At 33.0% G+C, this 6,062-nt stretch overlaps 1 long non-coding RNA gene across 1 annotated transcript; it reads left to right on the forward strand.

Moving 5' to 3' along the window:
- The first annotated feature begins 4,267 nt into the window (after positions 1 to 4,267).
- On the forward strand, positions 4,268 to 4,923 carry LOC104212459 (uncharacterized). The gene is made up of 2 exons (XR_707360.2): positions 4,268 to 4,360; positions 4,490 to 4,923. It is a non-coding gene; the product is annotated as an uncharacterized lncRNA (long non-coding RNA).
- The last annotated feature ends 1,139 nt before the right edge of the window (positions 4,924 to 6,062 follow it).

Consider the following 6,062-nt stretch of genomic DNA (forward strand, 5'->3'; position numbering starts at 1 on the left):
GTGTGAACCGGTGTAGTTAGTTTTTAATTTTGTTAGAAGTAGAAACCTTGTTCTATGATTTAAATTAAAGCAATGTCTCTTGACTTTATTATGCCTTAAGAATAGTGAGTTCTTTAGTTATGACACTTAGGCGTAGTTTTTTACTCTTGTATAAATACCTTAAATTGTATGATCTTAGCTTTGCTTAACTCCTTTTACGAGAATGTCTTGATGAGTCCAATCCTAAGTGAATTATGTGACATCTGTGTGAGAAGTTTTGTGTTGTTATGTGCATTGCATTTGATGTCTAGAACTTGCCACGTGTGCTTGCAAAGCGAAATAGTAGTTTTGTTCAGTCTTAGAAGTGATATAGGCATTTCTTCGTTGATCCAGTTATATGCTTTTACCCACCTAATTGTTATGGATCTTAGTTAACCTATTTGGGTCTGTAATCTTGTTTCTTTGGCAACCACATTATAAGCTGACCCATTTGTTCGAATTGACCATCTATTTGAACCTTGTTCCTCTCATAAGCACTTGAAATTGTTATGAACTTTGTAAAAATTGGAATGTGGGTTGAATGGTTTGGCTTTTGAGTGGAACTAATGAAATCAGGAGAAAAGTGCACTATATTAAAAAAGTAAAAGCCACTTGAATTGAAAAAGAAAGGAAAAAAATATAGTTGTATTGTTGTGCAAATATTTCTTGATAGTGGTAACTCTTGATGCAACTGTGCTTGAAGAAGTAGGGAGTTGATGCATATTTATATGAAGGTGGACTTATTGTTTGACATAAGTATGGGGTTTTGAACGGTTAATTGTATGTATTAAAGTGCTTAGGGAGGTGTAGTTACTCTTATATCTAAATGTATCCTACATGTCCTACACCCAATATTACAACACAATAAAGTCCTACTTGATCCTTGACTAAATGAACTCAATTAGTAGAGTAGTACACTACGGGCAAGCCTATGGTTCATCTTTTGTGGCATATGAATGTTGTTTCTGAGAGTGAGTGAATTCTTTATATCTTGAGTTCCAAATCGTTCTTGAATGTTATTGTTTATAAAACTACTCTCTGTTATTATGTGAGGGCACTTGATACATGAAGGAAAGGTAATGTCGTTGACCTCTATGTTAGAGCAAGTGAGTGGGTTGGGAATAATGCGTGGTGCTTGTGAGTCAAATCATGAGGCGAGGATGTTACACTATTATGCTTAGTCTATTCTAAATATTCTTGGTGTGATAAGTTAGGAGAGTTGTTTAAAAAGGCCGTGTCTTTATAAAGTGTAGTTTGATTGCTCGAGGAAAAGCAATGGTTTAAGTGTGGGGTGTTGATGGTCGGCCATTATGACATGTTTTGGTCGCTTGTTGCGCTCTAATTTACTGCACTTTAATTGAGTTTGAGCTTTAATTTTTAGTGTTTTGGGTTTATTGTGTGTTACACCTTGTAAGAGTGATTCCGAGTGATGTAAATGTTATAGAGCTAATTCGATCCATTTAGAGCTTTGAGGTCTGAGTAAAAACCCAAAGGAGCCAGGATCACGTTCGGGGTTCGACAAGAATATTCGTATATCAAAAAGCAAGAAAAAAGCGAGTCTTTGAGAAATTTGCACTGCTGCCTGGAAGTGAATTACAAGCTCCCTGATAAACCCGCCAAGCACAGCGCGTGGCACGTCACCCCATGCAGCACGCCTGTGCATTTTTTACAGAGCTACATTCCTATTTCGGCTAGGAGAAGGTAGTTTCATTTGGGCCCGTTCCAACTTGGTATATATATACATGAAAAACGTGATTTTCTACACTTTTGACACATCTAAGACCTAAGGAGGCTAAGGAGGAGTTGGAGAAGCAAAAGCACAAGGAATTCGTCATTTAATCCTCACTCAAGACACAAGTTTGGATCGTTTTATGTTTTTCTTTACTTTAAACATATTTGTGATGAATTGCTCTATGTCCATGGAGTAGTTCCCTTTAATTTTTGATGGATTTGGTGTATTAATATTTGTTTGTGGATATTAACTCTAGTGTTTTGTATTGAAGCGTTTTGGATGATTTAATCGTTGCATCTATATTCACTTATTCATGTAACCGAGAGAGGCATGACTTGTGGTATCTTTGCATTATATTGTTTGTTGAGTTCATTAATTCTTCTTAATAATCTAAAGAAGTTAGTTGAATAATTTATTTAACCTAGTTAGGAGGATAATCGAGAGATGTTCTCCTAAAGACCAATCAACTGCCAATTCTTGCATATCTTTACTGAGCTTAACTTAGTTCATCTTGTGAGGTTGAGACTTAATTGAATGAGGAGTTTCTACTAAACGTTTGAGCTAATAATTGAGTGATTTCGAGAGACTCACTTGAACATTAGAAGTGAATTATCTAGAGTTATATCAAACAAATATCTTGCACCTATTCCATCAAAACTCTATTTTCTCCCACTGATAACCTTCTCTGCTTATTCCTTATTGAGATTGTCACTAGTAAATAGCTTTAGGTTCTTGGTTAATTTTAGCTCGTAATCAATAAATCTTAATTATTGATCATCTTGGATAGAAATCAATCTAGAAACTAAGAGAACGTTATTTAACTCCAATCCATGTGGATACGATATTATATTATACTATATTCGACTAGCGAGCATATTTAAGTGTGTGTTTTGCGCTCGGCAAAGTCACATAATCACAATATAACATAGAGAGAATAATAATTAGGGGATCGGGGCTAAAATACTCAAAATAACCGGACGAGTTGTTACATAATTCTATGTGGTTGAATGACACAGAAAAGATAAAGTAGATCAAAGAATGCTACTTCCGATATTATCTACTAGAGCAGTTAGATTTTAAAAGGGAGATATACCAAAATTTAATTGATAGTGTGATGGCTAGAAAATGAAGTTAAAGTTGTCGAAGAGTATACCTTTTGACTTATCCCAAATTGACATGATATATATATATATATATATATATATATATTATTCAACACGGCTACGTGATAGGTCGTACTTACAAGAGACATGACATGCATTTATCGTTTTGGTGTAACACCAACTGCAAATAAGTATTTTTTTCATGGTATATCTATGTCTAAATTCCAGACATTCCCGTCTTCGCATGCACCCTCCTCTGTTATGTTATTCCCGTCATATACACATTATTTTATCCGGTGAGAGACCACAGTAACTTGTAACTTACCAACTTTGGACTTCCAATATTTTGTAATCCTTCGGGTAGATTGCTAATGAAGGAGATTTTAGTACCTTAGCAAAATGAAACATCATAACGAAGAAAAAGCTTCTTGTTCTTTAAAAGCTAGAAATGTTCTTCATAGAAATGTTCAATGGTTTTTCGTTTTAAGGCAATGATTTTATCAAAATTCAAAGGAATGAGAAATTTGACCTAGTCATGAATTTTATAGACAATGATCTAATGTTTTCTTTTGTAGCAAGCTACCTTACGCGTGTGAGCTTAAATTTAGAACTTCGAGCGAGTGCTATTTTTTTAGAATCCCTTGACATTTATCGTGAAACATTGTTATATATATGTTGATACATGCTTAAATGTACTAAATCCATGACTAATGTACTTGAGGGAAGATAATGGTGTTGTTTTTCACAATTTGTATTTTATTATTTTCGTTTTTCCATTTCCACTTGTACTTGGTCGCAACACCAATTCTAAAATTAGAAGCAACTAATCATGAGCTTGAGCAGTTCAAACGCCTGCATATATTAGAAGCATTATTCAAAACAACGTACATTTAATCAAAAGCATTTTAGGCAATTAAACTTCCAATATATTAAACAGATAAAAATAATTACTCCTTATCACAACATATTAGTTACTATCTTTATCAAGTTAATATATACTACTTATCATAGGAATTTAATTACTTGTAATTACCTTATAAATGATTTGATTTGTGTAAACATTTTAGTTTTTATTTGGGTTCAAAATTTGGGTTTCATACACGAATTTGTTATCAGTGAAATTTTCCGCCAATCGTCTCGTCACTAAACTAGCTACTAACCTAGTGGTATATTTGCTAAAAAAAATCTTCTCGTCACTATCTTGATACTTGATCCATTCAAGTTCCTAATTAGCTTTCTCACGGTCCATTTCATTATAAAGAATAGCATAGAGGCATTTTTTTTGGTACTTGCTTATGTACTTGATAATTAATTAATCTTTAATTTGAACAGGTCAAAAAAAGAATTAAGTTGACAATATTGAGTTTCATATGCTATAAATATCACCTTCTCTGTTGCTAATTTCCTCACCAAAAAATTCAAAAGAAAAAACAAGCTACTCAATATATGGCAAAATACACAGCCTTCGTTGCCCTCATCTTCTGTCTTCTCCTTGTTGCTGCCACTGGTGAGTCAAGAACTATCTTTAAGCATACTTATAAATTTAAACAGACTAAAACGAAAATAGTATTATAAGAAATAGAACGGCAAGATATTAACTAATCTTGATTTCAAATTTTCCTATATATTCGTGCAGAAATGCAAATGGCAGAAGGAAAATACTGTTGGAAGAAAAATCACAAGTGGCACGGGCCTTGCCAATATTCTTACAAATGTAGCCACCACTGCAAGCACTATTTTGGAGCTAAATATGGAGTTTGTAAGAAATATCAATCGGGACATAAACATCATTACTGGGCAAATTATGCTTGCTATTGCTACTCTCCCTGTCATTAATCATAGTTTCAACAATTGGCTTGGACTGCTAAATATATTAAAATAAGAAGCTGACATTTTATGAATGCAGAGTACTAAATACTGCATCAAGAAATAGTTGGTATGATTTTGTTGTGTGTTTGTGCATGTAACTATGTAATAAGGTTTGTTGAGGCTCCAGCATGACCTTTTGGTCTAGCTTTGCCTGAACAAGTATGTAGCTTTTATATAATTTTATGTTTTTATGGGTGTTAACATCAAACTTGATCTGAATAGTTACATATTATCACAAGTCAACCTAATCTAATTATATAAAAATTCTTTGCAATGTTAGTACGCAGAGCATAAAAATTTATAGCTTTATGTAATGGACGATGTGAACCTCGTTTAGGAATTTGAATAGATATTTGGGAGGACAAGCCAACGACACATATAGCACCAAACCTCTTATTATTTACGCAAAAAAAAAAAAATTGTTAATTTATCAAAGTTAAGCGATAGATTGAGATATGGATACATATTTTAAGTAATCATAATTAAATGATAAATATCATGTAAAAGGTATATGTTCCTCGTACGTCTCTTACATGTCAAGGTTCTCATGTAAGATTTATTTTAGCTGGTTTAATTTTCTAAGAGTTCCGAATACCTTTAATTTTATGAACTGATATTTACTATATCTTCGTTTATTATTTCCCCATGTGGGACGACTATATCTATATATATAGTATGTATTCTTATCTAAATATATCATTTAACTTAAGTTAATGTTTTAATGCATATGCTAAGTCCGAAAGACCACGATTTTGTTCCAAGTTGCCATGATGTGTATATGTAAGATATATATGTGTATATATATACACATCATGGCAACTTGGAACAAAATCGTGGTCTTTTGGACTTAGCATATACATTAAAATATTAACTTCCTTAAGTTAAATGATAAATTTAGATAATAACACATACTATTCACGACATGCATTTATCGTTTTGGTATAAGCACCAACTGCAATTTACTATTTTATTTTTCATGGTACTTCTATGTCTAAATTCCGACATTCCCTTCTCCTCATGCACCCTCCTTGTTATGTTTTTCCCGTCATATACACCTTATTTTATCCCGTGTGAGACGACGGTAACTTGTAACTTTCCAACTTTGGACTTCCAATATTTTGTAATCCTTCGGGTAGATTGCTAATGAAGGAGATTTTAGGAGTAGCAAAATGCAACACCTTAACGAAGAAAAAGGTTCTTGTTCTTTAAAATCTAGAAATGTTCAATGGCTTTTCGTTTTAAGGCAATGATTTTATCAATATTCAAAGGAATGAGAAATTTGACCTAGTCATGAATTTTATAGCCAAAGATCTGATGTTTTCTTTTGTAGCAAGCTACCT

This window comes from Nicotiana sylvestris, chromosome 11, assembly GCF_000393655.2.
Source record: "Nicotiana sylvestris chromosome 11, ASM39365v2, whole genome shotgun sequence".
Lineage (NCBI taxonomy): Eukaryota > Viridiplantae > Streptophyta > Magnoliopsida > Solanales > Solanaceae > Nicotiana > Nicotiana sylvestris.